This window comes from Amblyomma maculatum, unplaced genomic scaffold (genome assembly GCF_055883805.1).
Source record: "Amblyomma maculatum isolate TAMU_Amacu unplaced genomic scaffold, ASM5588380v1 scaffold_15, whole genome shotgun sequence".
Taxonomy (NCBI): domain Eukaryota; kingdom Metazoa; phylum Arthropoda; class Arachnida; order Ixodida; family Ixodidae; genus Amblyomma; species Amblyomma maculatum.
This window is the reverse complement of record NW_028146740.1, coordinates 6,406,480-6,428,314: the sequence shown is the minus strand read 5'-3', so window position 1 is coordinate 6,428,314 and position 21,835 is coordinate 6,406,480. Positions and strand designations below refer to the sequence as shown.

The following is a 21,835-nucleotide window of genomic DNA, read 5'->3' as shown; positions in this document are numbered from 1 at the left end:
TTAGTAAATACCTTATACGTAACAGACAGTAAGCTGATTGGTCTGTAATTTTTAAGGTCCTTAGAGTCCCCTTTCTTGTGAATGAGGATAATGTTTGCATTCTTCCATGGTTCCGGTACCGTCGATGACACCAGGCAGTGCGTATACAGGGGCAGCTGAAGCAGGGCAGCTCGATAGTATATAGCAATGGGTCGCACTTCACGTTAAATCAATGCGGCGATGACTGGAAAGTATCTTTCGTAGTATCTGTATTCCGCGTTCGGTAGCTGCCCGTACGGTTCATTCGTTGTGCATTTATGTGTACATTTATCATTGCGATTATAAAATATATTTGAAAATACATGTATCGTGAAAGATACAACAGATACATCCTCACAGTTAACTGTGATGACTTCGGCCTGGGGAAGCGGAGCGCAGTCCTTCGCAGTTGCCCCGGCCGCTAGTGCTGTTTCCAAAAGCTGCCGCCATGGATGCCCCGCGAATGGCATACGGTTTGCTGGCGCGCTCAAACAAAACACAACGCAGCACGAAGGTGTCTGATAGCTTTCACGAGCACCGCGAAACGGCACTTTGACACCGCCGCATCTCAGCATCAACACGAACAGCCCAGCCCAAGATGGCGTCAAGAGGAACCGGAGCGGACTTTCCCAGTTTGGCTCATACGGAACGCCCAGGAGAGAGAGGGCTTTAGATAACGCTTAATTGTGTGTGTTGTAGCCTAGCTTCCTTGACGTTCTTGGTAATCGCCTCATCATAATCTCCTACTAACAGGCCTAATTCACAACGCTTCTGGAATACGTGTCTTCTCCATAGGGCTCTTCTTTGCGTTTTCTTCCCCTAATTGTGCAGTGCTCCGTGTGTGCAAGCCTTATCACCTCTGCAACGTGCAAGGCCCGCTACCTTGCCTTCTGCATCAGGAAAGGTCAGTGCCCCCGGATGTCACTCTCCTGTTTGTAGTGTTGTTTCCATCGCTCGGACACTGGAAAAAAATGCTAAAATGATAACATCTGACTGCTGGCGCCAAGTGCGGTTCTCACTGGAGTGGCTTAGGATGGCCTGCTTCTAGCGGTGTGGCCTCGGCTTCAGAGATTACCGAAAAACGGCTGATGCTGCCACAGAGATCCTTTGGCGAAGTGTCTTCTGTAAGGTGCCAAAACCAAGTAGGTCAAAAGTAGGAATTGTTCCGGTAACCACCCTGGGTGAAGCGTCTCTCCCGCAACATGCGGACCGTGTTCTCGAATGAGGCCTCAAGTTCAGTTTGGAAGACGCAAGCGATAAAGTGATTCTTCTAGCTACTTTTCACAACATTGCTAAGAAAGTACGTGTAGAAGAAAACGCAAGCTTCTTTTCATAAGGCGTTGACGCTTTGCAGAGAACGTACGCGAATAATAAAGGTGGTCGTATGCTTGTAGGAAAATTACGCGGTATTTCCTGAACTCTGGCCTGTCGCTACTTTCACCCGACAAAGAGGGCGACTTTACAGTTATGACACCGGACGTATACGAAGACAAGGCCATGCAGGCGATTACCAAGAACTTCAAGGCAGCTAGCCTACGTCCAGCACAAGCGAAATCTAAAGCCCTCTCTCTCCTGGTCGAACTGAAACTCGATATCCTTGCCAAACGTGTTCGAGCCACGAAGGTTGTTCTGCAATTATTTTTCGCAGCAAAGCTTTGTCCTTTCAGAGCGACCATCTCGGAAAGAAATAGCTGGCAAGAACACGTCAGCAGGTTCCTATTACCACACCTAAACGGTGTCAAGGTGGATGATCCCTACAAGATTGCAAGTGGAGACTGCTTGGTTCAACAGCTCAAGGAGAGTTTGCCTGGAGTAAATAGCGCCTTTTCGATCGACGTAGATCGTTTCTACTCTGCATCTCGTGGGGACCTCATGACTGTGGTCAGTAAAGCAATTTAAAGGTCTGGCAGCGTGGCTTTTCAGAACTCTTGTGGCATTACAGCAGAAGCGTTTCTAGAAATGCTGAAGTGTTACCTGAGTTGCACTTTGGTGTCGCGGCAACGCGATGTCTGTTATTTGCAAAAAGAGGACATATGCATTGGGTCCCGCATTGCTCCTGTTTTATGTGAACTACTTTTAGCTAAGCTGGATTCCTTGATTTTAGACAACCTTGACGACCTACCTGTAGATACAATTTCTAGATATGCCGATGATTTTCTTATTATTGTTTACGTGCAGCCAGGAGAGACTTTACACCTCCTGGCTACCTCGATTTTAATCTTTTTAACAGGTGTTCTACTAGCCTTAATTTTACCTTTCAACTCCTTCAAAATGAATCTTTTCAGTTTTTAGATATTTGTTTTCTAATGAACCTGGACACGTGTGCTAAGAGTACACGCCAGGTGCTAAGAAGGCATTACTTCCTTTTGACAGTGCTCACACAAAGTTAGTAAAAAAAGCAATAGCCATGTCTTGTCTTCGTGCTGCGCTCTTGAAAACTTGCCACCGTAGGACAAACCAAAAGCTTCAGCACCCAAGTGGAACGTCTCGATCCTTCTGTCTACCTCGACGAATTGATCGCTGCGGTGGCGGAAACGCTGATAGTGAAAATAAAAGGCCCTTGCAAAGGCGCATGGAAGAACAACACGAAACCTTCACTGTCATGCCTTACATGCACCGCATCTCGCACAATCCTAACAGAATTGCAGCAAGATAAGATGTAGACGTTGTATTTAAGGCGCCTTGTAAGCTGTCCAGGCTTTGCCCTGTTTGCAAAATGTTCGCTTGTTTTTACGGCTATACTTTTGAGGGTCCTTCTCCTCATCAAAGTTCTGATGGTGGAAAGAAATTTTTGAATCCCAATCTGTAATAAAAAGAAAAGCACTGTGAATCGGTCAATGCATGGTACTGATCAGGCATCTTTCTTCGTCATTGGTGCGTCTTCCTTGTAGCTTTTCTCTGCTGCACCCAGACCACTGCTGCAGTAGTGACTTGCGCCTTCACTAATTAGTGCTTTCTTCAGAGGTCCCCGTTTTCAGTATTGGGGGCGTCGCCGCCAGCGTCGATGACTGCTTGTATTGGGCTTTGGATAGAACTGTACAGGGAACGACAAAAGCTGCGGTCGGATCTGAGGTGCTCCCACTCCTCTTCCACAGCGGCCCAAAGCGCATCCGATGAGAGGGTGTGCAGTTGTCGACGTGACAGGGAATACTTTATCCTGCCCCAGACATTCTCTATGACTTTGATGTCGGGTGATTGTGGCGGCCACTCGATGAATGCCACGTTGCGGTCGTCCAGGTAGGCACCAACCTTCCTGGCTTTGTGAATCGGCCAGTTGTGCTTTAGAACAAAATTGCCTTCAGAAAAGCGGCCCCCCAAGGAGATATGGCAGCAGCACGTCAACCAAGATGCAGCAGAAGACGTCTGAATCAAAGCGCTACTCTATTCGCACAAGGGGTCTGAGGCATTCGGCAGTTACGGCGACCCACACGCTCACAGCAGAGCGGCCGCTGACTGCGATCCGCTGGATGAACTCCGGCATATATTGTGAGCCTTCCAAGGATCTCCTTCTTTCACGTGTACATACCATCGTCATCTTCATCATCCCGTGGCGCCACCGATGGCACGCGCCTCGGTAGTCCATCGGAATAAACGCCAGACACTGCATCTCTTTCCTTGCCATCTCGACCTTGCCGTCTTGACCTGGCCTTCTTCTACAGGCGGTGGAGGTGAGACTTGATTCCATTGCTTTTTTGTGCCCTGCCTCTCGCTGGAGCTACGTTCCGGTCACTGTTTGCCACCTGCCACCATCGTTATGTCTACCGAGAGTACCCACAAACCGGCAGGACCCTCTATCTCGGCAGCACCACCCCGTCCGACTGTGCCCACACGAACGTGACCCGCCGTACTTCGCTGGTCGCCGCGATTCAGACGTCGATGACTGGCTGGATACCTATGAACGCTGCAGGGCCTACAACCGATGGGACGACGCTCTGGAATTTCTTAATCTTTATTTCTACCTCACTGAGGTCGCCAGTACCTGGTTTATTAACCACGAACCCCACACCACTAATTGGACCACATTCAAGCAGCGGTTCCGCCAATACTTCGCGGATCCGGCAGTTCGGACTGAGATCGCGAAGACCAAGCTCGCTTTCCGCCTCCAAGGTCCCGATGAGGCATATGCCTCTTACCTAGAGGCCATACTTGCACTTTGCCGGCGTATTAGTCTGAGCATGCCGGAAGCTGAACGCGTACATCACGTCATGAAAGGAATTAATTCTGTGGCTTATAACTCCATAATTGCCCAGAATCCTTCAACTGTTGATGCAAATATTATGACTTTCCAACGCCTCGACCAGCTGCGGTCCTTCCGATTGCAGCCCAGCATCGCTACTGGCCCGACCTCTGCTGACCTCGATCTGCGGGCACTGATTCGAGCCATCATCCGCGAGGAGCTCCAAGCCCTCAAGCCTGTCTGTCGACATGGATGCGATCATTCTTCCGTAACTTCTAATGACGCTAGTCTCCGCAGCATCATTAAAGAAGAGCTTGCAACAATCACCCAACCTATGGCATCCGACCCTCCTGCACCGCGCCCAGCACCGGCTCACGCGCACGCTGCAGCATCCCCCCTCCTTTTGTTCCACCGCTCCGACTGGCGCCGCCCTACAATCACATCAATGCAATGGCGACGGCTCAACCTGCATCACCCTATTACGCACCTTGGCGCCCCTCCCGACCAGTCTGCTACTACTGTGGTATTCGAGGACATATCCCTTACAAAAATGCCTATGATCACTTTATGCGATGTCTTTAGACAACATGATCATAGAAGCTATCGACCATCAAAAGAAAGTCTTTAGAACACGTATGATCTATGTATGACCTCCCTTCCGACAATTGGCCACCGTGATTGAATAGAATGTATTTACATAGAACGTATTTATACCTCCTATATTAGCCTATTGATAGCGTATATGGACACTGTAACGACTGTGTTCCGATAATTGGCCACCGTTATTTTAAAGAATCGTGTTCATACAAAGTATTAATATCTTGTGTTATGCTAACTATATTTCAAGTGTCCAATAATAACTTGTATTTTACTCACTGTTCACATGCGTGTAATATTTTGTGAAAAGTGAGAGTGGTGAAAGAAACAGATGCAAATTCATACCTTCATTTATTGCACAAACCCTTGACACAGAAACACTTGGTTTCCGACGGCAACGACATTGTGTGTTTGATGTACCAGTCATATCAAAATTTATCATGGTGTAACCTAGAAAAGAAATATACATGCTCAAAATTTTTCTGCCAATTTCGCAAACTTTGTGCTCGCATCACGCACATCTCTCTTCACTCAGATGCCCGTTTTTCCTCAAAATATGCTAACTGGTTTCCAACCACTTTCTGTACAAACTAGTACCTGCAAAACACCCTCAGGAGATAGAGACTGTTGCTGTGTTTAGTTGTATTCCTTTTGATCGTCTATATCATTCGACATTAGTTTATCACAATAGGGGCCCAAGGAACAAAGGAGTGAAATTTACACGCCGGTATGCTTGGTCATCAGATAAACTCTCTCCTCTGCCATTTGCTACATCAAGCAAATACACATGTTGAGCGGCAACGTATCAGTATGTATACATACATTTTGGTGCATGCTACCAGCAAGTGATGCCACTATGCCTGTTTGCTCCCATTTTTCCTGAGTGATGGCTATGTTTGCCATAGCAGATGACACACAAACATAAGTAATTACTGAAGGAGACCAGCTACACCAAGCACCTAGGGGAATACAAGAGCGATAATAGGGAATGATGAAGTATATTATAGTTACCCTACAATATGCAGTCACACATACTTTTTGCTACATATGCAGGTAACAAGTCTCAATAGTGTATTCCCAGAGAGTAAGAAAATAAGAAAGTGCCACTCATGCCCATCTTTTCCTTTCAAGAGCTTGTCACCAAGGTAAAATCTTTATCACATATGAAAGCAAAATTTAGAATACCTTTCTTTTATAAGAAGTCCACATGGATGCTGCTACGTCCCACTGCTACTTGTCCAGGAAGTCAGGTTGCCTTGTTACTTGTCGGCACAGACCACGGCAACAGGGTGTCTCCAGATATGGTCAAATGAAGCAACAAGAGGACTGCATGTACATATGAGAACACTGGTCAGAACAGCAGGAAGAAAGATTTTTTGAATTATAAAGGAAAAGTCAAATGCACAAGTAAAAGAAACATAGGAGGAGTATTTCATATGGTTGCTGAGTGACAGCATGAAAAGCCCAGAATTGGAAACGCAATGCTCCACTGAGTTAAATTACATAATCATAAAATACATAATAATCTAGGTAATCTCAGGAATAGTGGCAAGTCTTATGTAGGCACTATCTTTTGGAGATACGTGGAAAGAAAAGTCAGATGGGGTGGTAAAAAATGGTTTGGTTTATGTGGTTTAACATCCCAAAGCAACCCAGGCTATGAGAGATGCTGTAGGGGAGGACTTCAGAGCGTTTGACGAGCTGGGGCTTTTTACCGTGCACTGACATTGCACAGGACATGAATGCCTTTTTGCTTCAATTTTGAGCTTACTGCTGAACTGGTCATACTCAAAATAGGTTGGCGCTACTTTTATTTAAATTTAGACAAGCTCCTTTTGAGGATACAAGACTTGCATGTGTCCCAGACACATTCAGGGAGACACGTTGGCCCTGTACAAAGGCTTAAAACGTGGAGAGCTTGTCTCATTAAAACCCACCCGGCCACGCATAATCACTTTTTGGTACCTAATATTGCCTGCTTTGGCTCGTCAATAGTAGGCTACTGACAATAGGAGCTAAATTGTTTCATCCTTAAAAAATCATGCAGCTTACTGCTGGAATATGCAGTCACACATAATGTTTGCTACATATGCAGTTAACAAGTCGTAACAGTGTATTCCCGAGAGTAAGAAATTAAGAAAGTGCATTCATGTCCATCCTTTCCTTCAAGAGCTTGTCACCAAGGTAAAATCTTCATCACATATGAAAGTCAAATAAAGGAGAAATACCTGTCTTTTATAAAAAATCCACGTGGATGTTGAAGAAACCATGCAGCTACGTCCCACTGCTACTTGTCCCGGAAGTCAGGTTGCCTAGTTTTTACTTGTCGGCACAGACCACGGCAACAGAGAGTCTCCAGGTATGGCTCAATGAAGCATCAAGAGGACTGCATATGCATACGAGAACAGTAGTCAGAACAGCAGGAAGGAAGTTATTTCGAATAATAAAAAAAGGAAAAGTCAAATGCACAAGTAACAGAAACAAACAAGGAATACTTCATATGTTGCTGAGTAACAGCATAAAAAGAGAAGCACAGAATTAGAAATACAATGCTCCGCAGAGGCAAACTACAGTAAAATGCTTGTGCACAAAATTCTCTTCTAGAGTGGAAGATTCACTGATATATGCAAGGGGCTACGTTTACCTATTGTGCATGCATACGGTACTATAGGAATACAACAAGGTTGACGACTGGGCACGTTGGTATGGGTTCATACTGCACCAGCCAAAAGACGAGACACAGCAAAGAGGAGGACAGGACAAGGCTGGACTATCAACTGAATGTTATTGATAAGAAGAAAACAACGAGGACTCCTTCCGAAAAGCTCGCGCACAACCCAACCGGTGGAATGGCAGGAAATTGGGAAGAAGATGATGAAGAAGAAACTTCAAAGCCAATTCCAAGTCAAGGCCTAACTAACGACTTTTCTAATAGATGAAATTCCTTACAATGAAGGCTAACCGGCGCCTTAGCCACACACTTGTCCTCGGCTTTAGCAATGTAAAATGCTTCAACCAACTCTCTGCAGAGTTGATTACCATTGCTGTAAACTACACCCGTATTATTGAAGTCAGGCGCACAAAGGGACGGGCCATGCTCCGACTTACACTCTCGGGATTGCACATGTAGCGCAAGATTAGAACTCGCCTTCCCTCCTATAGAATTGGAGTGCTCCGTCAGGCGCACATTTAGACATCTGCCTGTCTGCCCGTAGTAGCACCGGCCACAATTCAGCGGAACGTGGTAGACCACATTCTTTCTGCAGGTGGTGAACGTTTTCTTATGTGACACTGCACAACGAAAACTATCACGAGGTACACTGTCGAGCCCCTTTCTAACTCTAGCGCACAAGGCTCCTATCTTGTTTCTCGCTGTAAATACAACGGGCAGACAGGCAGATGTCTAAATGTGCGCCTGACGGAGCACTCCAATTCTCTGGGAGGGAAGGCGAGTCCTAATCTTGCGCTACATGTGCAATCCCGAGAGTGTAAGTCGGAGCATGACACTTCCCTTTGTGCGCCTGACTTCAACAAAGGGGTGTAGTTTAAAGCAATGGTAATCAACTCTGCAGAGAGTTGGTTGAAGCATTTTACATTGCTAAAGCCGAGGACAAGTGTGTGGCTAAGGCATCGGTTAGCCTTCATTGTAAGGAATTTCATTTATTAGAAAAGTCGTTAGTTAGGCCTTGACTTGGAATTGGCTTTGAATTTTCTTCTTCATCATCTTCTTCCCAATTTCCTGCCATTCCACCGGTTGGATTGTGCGCGAGCTTTTCGGAAGGAGTCTTCGTTGTTTTCTTATCAATAACATTCAGTTGATAGTGCAGCCTTGTCCTGTCCTCCTCTTTGCTGTGTCTCGTCTTTTGGCTGGTGCAGTATGAACTATAGGAATACATTACTGTCTGGGAAGTCAACCTCCACATCACCAGGTATCAAACTATTTCAGAAGTTTCTGAAAGATTTCTATGCAATGACAGGAAGATCTTTCACTATCAAACACAGTTGCAAACGACACTAAAATCTAATGAGCCCATGTATGTTTCTCCTAAAAATGTGCGGACGAAGGAAATGTAGTTGCTGCTCCTTTTATTTATTTACTTGTAACTAATACTGCATCATTTCCAGCTATAGCATGCGTGAACACAATGCAAACAAACAATAGAGGTGAGCAAGCTTATCTAAAGATTTAGAATGACTTTTTGTAATAAAATGAACAGAAATCATTTAACTACCCACGTACAGGAGACAATGCATGTACTAAAGCAGGGCTGCACAGATTTAAGAGCCTTAAAAGCTCTAGCAAAACACCCTTCTTGTCACGGTTGCCTTTTCACAAACACTACAGGCTGGCCGAGGGCTAGTTTAGATACAATACCTCTAATTATCGCATTCAAACTGATCACTTTTTCAAATACATTGATAAACACAGGTACACATGGCTGAGCTTTCAAAACATCATCTGTTGGACAAAACCCTCATTATACTCTTGGATAGATCTGATAATAATGATCAGCATGGCGAACAGCCATTCGGCGCTTCCATGCGCTATGCAAGCTTAATAGCCTTATCATATCTTACAGAACACTGTTGTAATTTTCAACACCTGAGAACCAAATTCCATGGGGGTTTAAAGGGACATCTTTGAGCAAAGTTCACTGTAGGATATTGCCCCCAAAAAACCCAATCACAACAATCTATAAACACATGTTCGACAGCCTCTGGCTTTCTGCACAAAATACAGTTCACACCCCATGGCAGAAAGATCTCTCTCTGCCATCTATGTTTATCCAGGAACCCAAACATGGAATTTAAAAAAGATTTTTAGCAGGCTGTAAAGGCATTCGTTTTACATGTTAGGATGCATTATTGTTTGATAAACACAAAAGGGCCGCCACACTGATACTTCCCTTCGTCTTGCAGCCCACCCCTTCTGTAACAAGCCCCCTCATGTTTGCAGAACTCAAAAACACACAAAACAATCAAACAGAAAATGTTCTCCAACAGTTAAATATCAACATATTCATTTTGTTATTGCTAGTAACTATTTGGCTCTAGGGTTAACGATGCATTTATTTAGGTTGTGAATAAAATGAGTTCGGAAGTTAATTGCAAATCTTGGTGACTAGCAAGAAAGTAAATATTTGTGTATATGTTGCTTTGAGCAAAGTAAATGTTCTCATTTAGTCACAGAAAAACAGAACGTCACTTGAACGAACGTCACTTCGACGATGTATTCAGTTGTACGAACTTTATTAAATCCCCCCACTGAAGCTCTATTGAACACTATGCAAACGCACTTCATTTTAAGAAACTTCTGTTATTGCTCATTTCCGTTCAACGAACATTTTCCGCGGTGCTATCCTGTGTCTTCAAAGTCATACTGAGCGCTTAAAAAAGCACAGTCCGCACTCTTTGTAGCATATTTTTATGTTAAGAACCACTCTTCATTATCGCGTGGAGAAAAGTGGCCGTTATTTAGCTTTAAAGTGAATTTGCTGTCTAAACTAGCTTGTAACCAGATGAATCCATAGCTGTCTGCACGCTTAATTAGCTGTACAGTCATAGCCAGTCAAAGCCAGATCTTCAGCCCTACCAGCCCCTTTAGCTACAAGAATTGCAAATGTGTGCATTTTGGTTAACCATGATCTGCTTGGAGAAAATGAAAGCCTTTTCTCCTCAGCAGGCCGTTGTGATAGGCAAGATTCTCAGGAGCTTGCACAGTAATCGAGTTCAAAACCACTGTAGTCCTTTCAAAAGTGCTGCAAAAGGTTACGCATTCTTCACTTGCAAGTCAGCGCAGTGACAAATAAATGGGCTCAGATAAGATTTGAACAACCTAAAAATCTGTGACAGATTTTCTTCTTGGGCTCCAAGATTACCTCGGAAGGAGACTGTAGCCATGAAATTAGGAGACGCCTGCTTCTGGGAAAGAGAGCAATGGTTAGCCTTGACCGCCTAGTAAATAGCAGAGACATTAGTCTGCCAACCAAGATTCGTATAACTCGTGCTATGGTCTTTCCAGTTGTGATGTATGGATGCGAGAGTTGGACTGTGAAAAAGGCTGACCGCTGAAGAATTGACGCGTTTGAATTGTGGTGCTGGCGAAGACTCTTGAGAGTTCCTTGGACTGCCAGAAGATCAAATCAGTCGATATTGTCGACCATAAACCCTGACTGCTCATTGGAGGGTCAAATTCTAAAGTTAAAGCTCAGCTAGTTTGGTCATCTGATGAGAAGAGAGGAGTTGCTGGAGAAAGATTTGATGTTGGGAAAGGTTGAGGGTCGCTGGAGAAGGGGTAGGCATCGAACGCGATGGTTAGATGGCATCCTCGAGGCACTGCAGATGAAGTTATGTGATGTTAGGAAGATAGTGAGAGACCGGAAAGCGTGGTGTGACATGGTCCATAGGGTCACGAAGAGTCGGACACGACTGAACTGAATATTTCTTGAAGCTAATGGAAACAATCTCCCACGCATTTATTTCAGTCCAATGAACTTTCATTTCAACAAACTTTTTCCTAAAGTCCCTTGAACTTTGTTCAAGTGAAGCATCCCTGTATGTGTACATATGCTGAGGCAGTTTAAATAAACAGTAACTGAATGTCAGCATGAACATGCACACATATGCACAGTGCAGTCAGCTATATTATGAAACCATGTTTGTCACTGAGCTATTAAAATACAGGTTTACTCAATTTTGCCTCAAGTAGAAATAGTAGATAATACTGCAATAAAACAGCTAAGTATATCTCCTGTTTTAAAGCTCTGAAGAGGCCATGAAAAATTTTCTTTAGTACAGACGATGAGCAAGATTCACCAACATGTCAGTCTTGCGCTAAAAACACAGCAAGAATCATATAACAACACCGAGCTGGTTTCAAGGTTTGCTTTAATGAAGCCTGTTACACATCCGCCCTTTATACTCTCAAAAGAAAACAATAAATGCAAAGCATGAACCAGTAAAAATTTTACAGTTATAAAGCAAACACATGAATGCAAAAAACATCAGCATGTGATATCTACCAATTCAATGTCTCCTTTACAGGAAGGATGCTTTAGGGCAGGGCACCCATGGCTGATAGAATAAACTGCCTCAACAGATTCATGACGCTGTCTGCTTCATATTCATGCAGCACTCCCTCGATGGCAGATGAAATCTGCTGCAAAAGCAGTGTGACAATACAATTGCATCAGCTGGACTGCAAGCATTATTGCCAAACAAGCCGTAAGCGCAGTAAAAGAAAGACTTCATTAAATCCATGCTTCTCAAAACCCATAACATACCATTACATTCCTTATACTCCTAAAGAAAAGCTGTCTCAGAAAATGAATTCCTAGAAGCTCTAGGTCACATGCCATAAGTTACCAAAAAACTCGATCCTATCATCTGTTTCAATTCTGACCCTTGTCAACAATGTCAAACATTAATAAACGAAGAACTTCCATAGTAGAAATTCACTTTTCAAAATATGCTGTTTCTCTGTGAAGCTTAAAGGTTCTTAGAAACTAAACAAAACAGAAGGCTAAGTTTGAAATCTCTAATCGCTTAATTCACAGCCAATTGTTAGCTTGACCCACATAACCTGCCACGCCTCCATTTAAAAAAAAAGAAAAAGAACATTGGGCCTGTACTAAAATAATACGTACTGACCTACTAAGGATATAAATATAACTATTACTGCGTTGAAGTCTGCGAATTGTTATAAATAAAATTATATGTCAACCCCCCCCCCCCAATCTGTACTTACTCTAAAGGAAAGCTTAAAAACCTAATTTTACGCGGAAAGTCGTTGCTTATGGACTATTCCAATAAACCTCGAATTACCGGCTCCATGTACAAATAGCTCAACGAAGAAACGCTATAAATAAAACAGATAGGTAGCGAGCGATCGCACACATCTGATGGAATTTAAAAATGACAGGTTTTATACGTCTACATAGTTTTTACGCAGTACAAGGCCTCTCTCAATATTTGAAATTTGACGGTTATGGCTGCGAGGCCAAGCGGTTGTTTACCTTTGAAGAATTAGTAATAACTCCGCAAAAAAATGTCTCAAAGATCTGAACTATGTTGCAAAATGATCGGAAAGAGGCCGCGGACAATCGAGGATCACTTTTTAAAACTTCACTAGGTGATAAAAACGCTAAACAATGAAAAATATTCCTAGAGCATTGGTCGTGCAGTATGCAGCAAAGTAAAAAATGGGTAAACGCTTGTAATGTAAAAACTGCTCACTTCTGAAACACAAAATTTTCCGTGAGTATGCGCAAAGCGTTTATAAGAAAGGAATGAAAAAGTTTGTCAACTTACACTGAAGATTTCTGGTAGAAAGAACTATTTTCAACGCTCGACGTCGCCAAACAGCCAAACGCCGCCTCTCAGTCACGGGAGTTTTTGCAGATCTTCGGTGCGCAATCACGTGACACATGAAGCTGCATCACGTGTTTTGTGGAGTTCGCTTTCTTTCTTTCTTTGTTTTCCAGTCGCGCTGCCACGCCGCGCTGCTCTATCACGTGTCTTGTGGAGTTCGCTTTTTTTTTTTTCCAGTCGCGCTGTCGCGTCGCGCTGTCGCGCCGCGCTGCTCAGACGAAAGGCGGTATTAGTGGAACGCCGAGCGAGCGTCAGTTCTGTACGTTCGCTATCTTGTGCTTTCGTTCTTTTTCTTCCGGTGGTTTTGTGGGGTGGCTAGTATTCGAGGCGACGCAGAGACTCGGAGTGGCGAGCCCACTTCAGCGATCGCGTGTTTGCTTCCTTCATTGTAATGAAAACATGAGTTCTTGCCGTATGCGGAGCCGCACATATTGAGTGCCTGCGTATGAGTTATTTGCACGCACGCGCGCTCACACACATGCAGCTTTGCAGAGGCGAAAAAGAAATAGCTCTCAAGACTGAGAGCAACATACATTTGTGCTAAATAAACACGAAAAACTGATTGCTGATTTCGTTACTGTTACTCGGAGACAACTTTGCTCTGTGAATATTTTGTGAAACTTTAAACCCATCCTTTTTGCTGTATTGATGACATCACTGCGGTAATACCGTGAAATTGCGCTGTTATTCGGTGAACACATATCTGTTTTCCTTTTCTTTCCTTTTTGCTTTTGCTGCTGTTCATCTCTGTAATGTCTGCAATGTTTATGCCTGTGTTTATGCCTGTAATGTGTTCCATCTAAACTAGCTTCCTGTTGAGCTGCCACCTGTTGATGTTTGCGAGGGTCCTCGGCACTCTCAAGCAGTGTGCAACTGCTTTCTCGCTAAGGTGCCCCCCCCCCCCCCCCCGTCCTCTGGATTTGAAAACAAAAAATTGATTGATTGATTGATTGATTTATTTATTGATTGATTGATTGAAGGGCGCGTAAATGAAGCCGTCACAGGTTTGATACCGCGCGCTGTATACGTTGGCTAGCCTGCCCGCTTCTCCTTTCATACCTCCCGCAGGTCTAGGGAAAAAAAAAGAATGCGTGTGTGCGTGCGCACTGCTGTGTGCTTTGCTCGCAGGGCAGCTAGACGCTCCCCCTCCTCCAGCTCGAAGCCGCGCTCTGATGGCCAAGCGCCTCCTTGCATCCTTCCCGCACATTGGATTTGAAGGACAGCTTGCAGCCAACCTCTCGAGAGGGTGGCTGCGACTAGAACTAGCATAACGTTCCCAATGTATCACAGCGTAAAGATGAATATGTTCAGCTACAGCTGGTCGATATTCCGTGGTTCGGGTCAATGGCGTGTTAATTGTGTCGTAAGGGCGCTTAATTGATTTACAGAGGTCGGTGCCGCGGACCGCAGGTTGCGCGCTGATATAGTTCACGAGGCTGCATGAACGCTATGCGAAGGCTGTGAGCGAATATGCGTGTTTCTGCTGGCGCATTCTGTGCCTTTATGTGTGTTAGTTCGCCACCCCCCCCCCCCTCCCCAGCCGCCGCGCCTTCTCTTCCCCCCCCCCGCTCTCTTCCCTTACCATTAGCGCGCTTCCTTACCCTACCCTTGCCCTAAGCTCGCACCTCACCCAGACACCACCTCCAGCAAAAACATAACAAACAAAAGCAGAACCTGTAGAGCGCTCGCTCGGTTGACGCACATGTCCAAAAGCTGCTGGGTGGTGTCGGATAACCTCCGCGAGCGAAACATACGATGCGCGCGGTCAGGAACAGATGGGCTAAGATATGGCCGCTGCCTTGACGGGAGCGGCGGCGCAGAAGTGAATAAGAGAATAAGACAATCGCTAACATACTGAGCGCGGCGAGAGAAAATGTCGGCGGCGGGCGCCGATTTGTTTTCATAAGTGGTGGACAAAGGCGTATGCACAGCGGGGTGGCTCGCATGCATGGTGGAGCACACTTCTAAACACGGTCGGGTCGATAAAGAAAAAAAAAATACAAATTCATTTCTTTTTCGGATGAAAATTTGGTCCTCGCCAGGGAAATGCACCCTCCATTTTCCAGTAATTTCGGCGCGTGAGAAGGAAAGCGGAGAAGGGGGGGGGGGGGCTCGTTCGGTAGCTTACTGTACATGTGCATATACCCAATCATTGTGTGTATGCCAATATATAATTCTAAAGTTTCGCCCATATAACGTCATAGCGATAAGCTACGTGGATCCGAGAGTCCAGGGCGTGCGTCTCAGCATCGCGTGATGTAAGCCGACAACACCCACAGCGCGCATTCTCCACTGTAAAGTCGGCGGCGCGGTGCGTTTGCCTTACATTTGTGATGTTTTTGTATTTAATTGTGCGAGCGAGCTGAATAAAAGGACTCAGTGCGTCCTCAACAAGAGCGGATGCTTGACTAAGAAATGCGCGATGAAGAAAGAGCGAAATTGTAACCAGTTAAATTTTCAAAATATAACCTTATACGTTTTTATCTATAATTCGTGCAAATTGATCGTATCAATTTTCCGTTTCCATTTCTTTTTTAACAGATGCTATTCATAATAAAAAAAGGTAATTCAAATATGAGTTGCAATGAATAGCATGCACTCGGTCAGTTAATTTGGACTATATACTTTCGATCTGAACATTTTTTCTGACATGCCAAATTGCTTCAATATATTTTAATAGCTGTGTATGAGTGGTATAACCAGAAATAATTTTCGAGGGCGTTATACGGCATTGATCAAAAAAATTGCAAAAAAGGCCGAAAGAAGGAGTTCAAAAACTTTCGGAAGGGTTTCTGACATCGAAACAGAGCCCTGGCTATGCCCCTGCTGTATATTGATAGGAGTATATAAAGAGAAGTATATTCACCTAACAACTTGCTATGTACAAACTTTATATGAACTGATTTAAATACATAAAAGTAACCGTGTATGAACTTCGTATTTACGCATCTTCATACAGATTAAAAGTGCGTACACTATTGATAGAGTCAATAAGGTGTTAATACAGATTCTAAAGACTGTTCACGACCATTTTTGTAAGGGATAACCCGCTTTTGTCGCCGCCGCGTTCAGAACGAGCGCCGTGGGTACGAGGCCTTCGAAACTGATCTGCCTTCAACTTCATATTATCAACGCCGGTCTATTCCCAGCCCGCCTCGTCGATCCTCTCCGCCTTCGGTGTCCTCGTCTGAGCCCAGTGGCGCCCATGTATCTCGACGCCACTCCCCATCCCCATACCGCCGCTCAGTTCCTCCTCTCCGTCCCGCAACAACTCTCCCTGTCCGCCATTCAGGCAACTAAGTGATGTAGTTGATGGAGGTCAAACTGCACTCTGGAAACTTACTAAACATCCTCCTCATCGCCCATACAATATGATTTCTGTTTTCGCTGAAGGGTTATTGGTCTAATTGGTATTGCAGCGCGAACCACAAGAAGGGACGACGAGAGACAGAGTGAAAAGAGCGCTGACTTCGAACTATTTATTTCTCTGATATGCCACGCATTTATACACATTTGAAGCTTCAGCAGGAAAGAGCAGGAAAAGCAATCAGCATGAAAGGCATAGGCGATAGGACAAGGCTCTAACCACCATCGATCCAGAAACTTCAGCTCTTTCTTGGTTAGTGCGACTGATGGCATGCTTACACACCTTTCCTCTGTACGAGCTTAGTTTACCGCCTCAATTATCTCCCTGACGCACTGATCATTGTGTCGAGCAACGATTGTGTTTTTTTGGAACGCAGGCACGCAAGGTTTTCTGCGGCGACGTGTAGACTCATCGCCACAATTACGACAGTGCGTGCTAAGATGACCCTGGTCACCATCATTTACATTCTCGTTGTGTTCTTTCAATCTGGTATTTATACACCTACCGGTTTTTCCAATGTATTCGCGTCCGCAGGACAACGGAACGCGATATACAACACCTTCGTCGCAGTGACAACCGATTCTGGTGTCTAATCATGCACGATTGTTTCTTTTTGCTATAGCACGGGTTAGTTTTCTGCAGTGAAAGTTAGATATGAACCAACTAGCCCGCCAAGCAACCGTTCTGGTTATTGGTCGAAGCTTTGATAGATATAGGGTCCGCAGTTTCTGTTATTCACGCTGATTTGTGCTACCGCTTACGAAAAGTGACCACACCATATGACGGACCTGAACTGCGTGGTGCCAATGACGTTCCTCTGCGCCCTTCAGCAAAGTGCACTGTGCGAGTTGTTATTGACGGCGTCTACCACAATGTGCACTTTGCTGTGCTGTCACCTTGTGCGCATCTGATGATTTTTGGATGGGATTTTTCATCAACTGCTTCAGCGTTAATTTCCTGTGGCGACCGTGCCATCCATATGACAGACAGTGATTTTCCATCTGACTTTTCTGAACGACATTATCCCCTCATTGCCGCAGCTGATACTGTTTTGCCTCCTCAGTGCGAAAAACTACTTACCATTGTTTCTGACCTCATCACTGACGGAGACGTACTCATCGCGCCATCTCATCGTCATCTTGCACGCGGCATCGCCTTCCCGTCAAGTCTTGACTGGTTCCGCAACGGCTCAGCGACCGTAGCGGCCACTAACACTTCACGTGAATCCCTCGTGCTCCCAAAAGGAACTTCCCTGCCTTGCATGTTGGATGTTCAACCTTTGTCCCTGATGGTGCTCACCGTCCCTCTGCCTCAGCAGCGAGTTTCGACAGACTGCTCTTTTCCTGTTCTCTCAAGGACTATTAATCCGAACCTCACGCCTAACCAACGCCAAGAACTGCTGACATTGCTTCGACATCACCAAGCCATTTTTGATGCCACTTCCCCACCTCTGGAACGTACTAGTGTTGCACACCACCGCATCTTTACTGAAGGTAACTTTATCGTTCGCCTACGGTCTTATCGGGTTTCTCTCTCTGAAAGAAAAGGTATTGAAGAAAATGTAAATGACATGCTCCGTCGCAATATTATTCGTCCCTCAACAAGCCCATGGTCCTCTCCAGTAGTATTAGTTAAAAAAAAGGACGGGTCGGTACGCTTTTGTGCTGACTACCGTGCACTCAACAAAATTACCCGCAAAGATGTATACCCGATGCCGCGAATTGATGACGCCCTTGACTCTCTCCAAGGCGCTGAATATTTCTCGACCATGGACCTCCGTTCTGGTTATCGGCAAATACCTATGTACGAAGATGACAAAGAAAAAACTGCTATCACAACTCCCGATGGACTTTACGAATTTAATGTTATGCCCTTCGGCCTTTGTAACGCACCAGCGACATTTGAAATAATGATCGATGCAGTACTTCATGGACTAAAATGGAGAACCTGTTTAGGTTACTTGGACGACATTGTTATCTTTTCCTCAACTTTTAACGACCACCTTACGCGCCTGAATGAAGTTCTCACATGTCTCGCTTCAGCAGGCCTTCAACTCAACATCAAGAAGTGCCACTTTGCACAGAATGAAATTAAAATACTGGGACATCTAATTAGTGATGATGGCATTCGTCCAGATCCTGAAAAATTTATGGCGGTCCTGAATTCAGCTTGTCCTCAACGGATTGCAGATTTGCGCAGTTTTCTCGGCCTGGCATCCTATTTCCACCGCTTTATAGACATTTTGCAACTATTGCTGCTCCCCTTCATGAACTACTGAAAGCGCGTAGCGCTTTCGTGTGGACGGCACAGTGCGAAACTGCCTTCAAGAACCTCAGGCACGCCCTGACATCGGATCCTGTTCTTGGCCACTTTAGCGACACCGCTCCAACCATCTTACACACTGACTGATGCCAGTGGTCGCAGTCTCGGCGCTGTCCTACAGCGCGACACAACTTCCTGTGAGAAAGTGATTGCCTTCGCCAGCCGGACCATGACTCCAGCTGAGCAAAATTATACCATTACCGAGCAGGAATTTCTTGCCGTCATCTTGGCGGTTTAGAAATTTCGTCCTTATCTATATGGTCGCCACTTCACGGTTGTGACCGAACACCATGCTCTTTGCTGGTTGTCCTCACTGAAATATTTGACAGGTCGACTTGGTCGTTGGATTCTATGCCTACAAGAGTACCAGTTTGACGTCGTTTTTAAATCTCGTCGCCACCACCAAGATGTTGACGCGCTTTCTCGCTGCCCACTTTCTCCATCAACCTGCAGTTTTTCTACGCAATGTATTTCCTCCTCTGACCAGAGCCCATTCTCTCTTCCTTCAACGCATATCACAGCAGTTTCGTTTGACGCCTCTGACAACAAACACGCTCTCCGGTCGCAGCAACTAGCCGACGCCTACTGCCGTCTCATCATCGACCGCCTGAATGGCGCTTTGAACACACCCAATGCTAGGCTCCGCTGACAGTTGAGCAACTTCAAGCTCGATGATGGCATCCTACTCCGCTACGTGTATTGCCCTGAGGGAACCCGCTGGATCCCAGGCCTTCCGCGTGTGCTTCGCCCAAGTATCCTAGCGGCTCTGCACGATGACGTTACGGCAGGTCACCTAGGTTTTCACAAAACCTACGACCTCGTGAAGAGACGGTTCTTCTGGCCTGGCCTGTCCTCCAGTGTAGCTAAATACGTCGTTTCCTGCCCCCTGTGCCAACTTCGAAAACGGCCGACTTCTCCACGTGCTGGCCTCCTACAACCCCTTCCCTGTCCAGCCACACCATTCGAAGTAGTCGGCATCGACTTATATGATCCCCTGCCTCTCTCTGATCGGGAGAACCATTGGATCATCATGGCTGTGGATCACCTTACGCGCTACGCAGAGACAGCACCTGTGTCCACTAGCTTGGCTCAAGAAATTGCAAATTTCTTTTTGCGATATATTGTATTGCGGCATGGCGATCCACGGGTGCTCTTAAGTGACCGCGGAACGGCCTTTTTATCGACAGTCGTTGCCACACCCACGTTATCGCCACCTATGAACATGTAAATGTAAACTTTAGGCTTCGAGGTACTCGGCCACTAAATGTATGACCCCCGCAACGTTTCCTTTGGCAATTCGTTTCTTTTTATTTTAAAATTTCCTAGAAATAAACAAAGATCCTTCGGGCCGCACGCTTGGTTACACTTTTGATAGAAGATTACGAATGCAACTCGGGTATTTATTGCTTCTACTGCTGCATGATCAGATATTGTCCCGGCGGCTGCGTTACAATGAATCGGCTAGACTGTCTGCATTCTTCTGGAGCCCTATACTGAGTCGTCCATCATGGCCTCTGTCGGATCAAAACATTAAATCTAAGATACCGTTCGGAAGATCACCACATATGCCCATATGCAGGCAAATATTTTGGGGTTGAAATAAACATGAAGAGTATCCATTATCTGAGTACAAGAAAATACCGAGTAATAAAACCTGATTTAAAAACAAATGGCAACCAGCTGTTCCGTAAGTGGAATTCACAGGTCACAATTATTCGCCAAATATCGCTTGGGAATAACCCTGAAAAATACAACGTAAATTAGAATTCACATTGTTCGTATCACCAAACCATGATTATATATTCTTAAGTTTTAAAAATATTTTTATAATATCCATCTTTAGTCATGCTTGGCAAGATACGATAGCGTTAATTAAGCTTACCGACAGTTCTCGGGGCACCAAACTCCCTGCCGCCGGTCTCATCTCGTTTAAAATGTTCACTCATCAGTGAAGACAAATTGTTTTCATTCATCTTCCGCACAGTGTTCATGCGCCGGGCGAAGTGAATACGCTTGGCTTTGTTGGCCGCCAAGATACTTTGTTGGGTGAGTTGGTACTTATTCATTGTTAATTTAAACTGAGCGAGCGCAAAGACAAAGGAAAAGATAAAAGAAAGCCACAGTACAAGCGTTGACTCACAACTATGCCTAAGCCCTTTACCCCAAGGCCCACAAAAACAAACATGAAGAAAACGAACAAATCACGTGAAACAACCCCTGGGTTCACCTGCTGCACAAAAAGTCACTCAAAAGGACACCTCTTTGCTTGAAAGAGAAAGAGAAGTCTTGCTGACGCACTTATTGTCCGTTTAAATAAAATAAGATTCCGCTATCTATCTCTTCATCTTCTCTTTGTGGCGATACAAATCCTAACCTGGTCAAACTTAGGAGTGCACTTCTTCATCTCCTTCTTCATTATTTCACATGAATGGCAATGTGATACCAGATATATTTTGTCCTTGCCACATTCCAAGTTGTTCCGGTGTTCCTGTAGTCTCGTATTAATACATCGTCCTGTTTGTCCTATATAACAAGCTCCACAAGAGAGTGGAAGCCTGTACACAACACCTGTCTTGCATCTAGAACATGGGTCTCAGGCTTTCATGTTTCACCCTACAATCTTGCATCTTCGCTTCTCTTTCCCTCTGAATAGCCGGGAAAATCCTCTTCATCTTGAGCGGGGCAGTCAATGCGACGTCAACACCATACCTCTTGCCTACATTTTTGAGGGCATGTGAAATTCTGTGCACATATAGTGGAAGACAGGTGTGTACAGGCTTCCACTCTTTTTGTGGCTTTTTTTTATCTTGCCCTTTGTCTTCGTGCTCGCGCTGTTTAATTTAATAATGAATTTTTTGTCCGCATTCAACACTGGCCTTTGTGCTGTTGTTCTGCTCATTTAGACTAGCCGCGTAGACGCGACGCTTCACGGTTGTGTTAGAGCCGCCACCCTGTTGATTTCCTGAGCAGTGGACGCGGGGCTG

At 45.1% G+C, this 21,835-nt stretch overlaps 1 long non-coding RNA gene across 1 annotated transcript; it reads right to left on the bottom strand.

Annotated features, from left to right (window-relative positions):
• Positions 1–5,248: 5,248 nt before the first annotated feature.
• On the bottom strand, positions 5,249–13,255 carry LOC146171980 (uncharacterized). Its single transcript, XR_014702716.1, has 4 exons — positions 13,103–13,255; positions 11,815–11,951; positions 7,021–7,178; positions 5,249–6,118 (listed from the first exon to the last, which is right to left on the bottom strand). It is a non-coding gene; the product is annotated as an uncharacterized LOC146171980 (long non-coding RNA).
• Between the last annotated feature and the right edge of the window lie 8,580 nt (positions 13,256–21,835).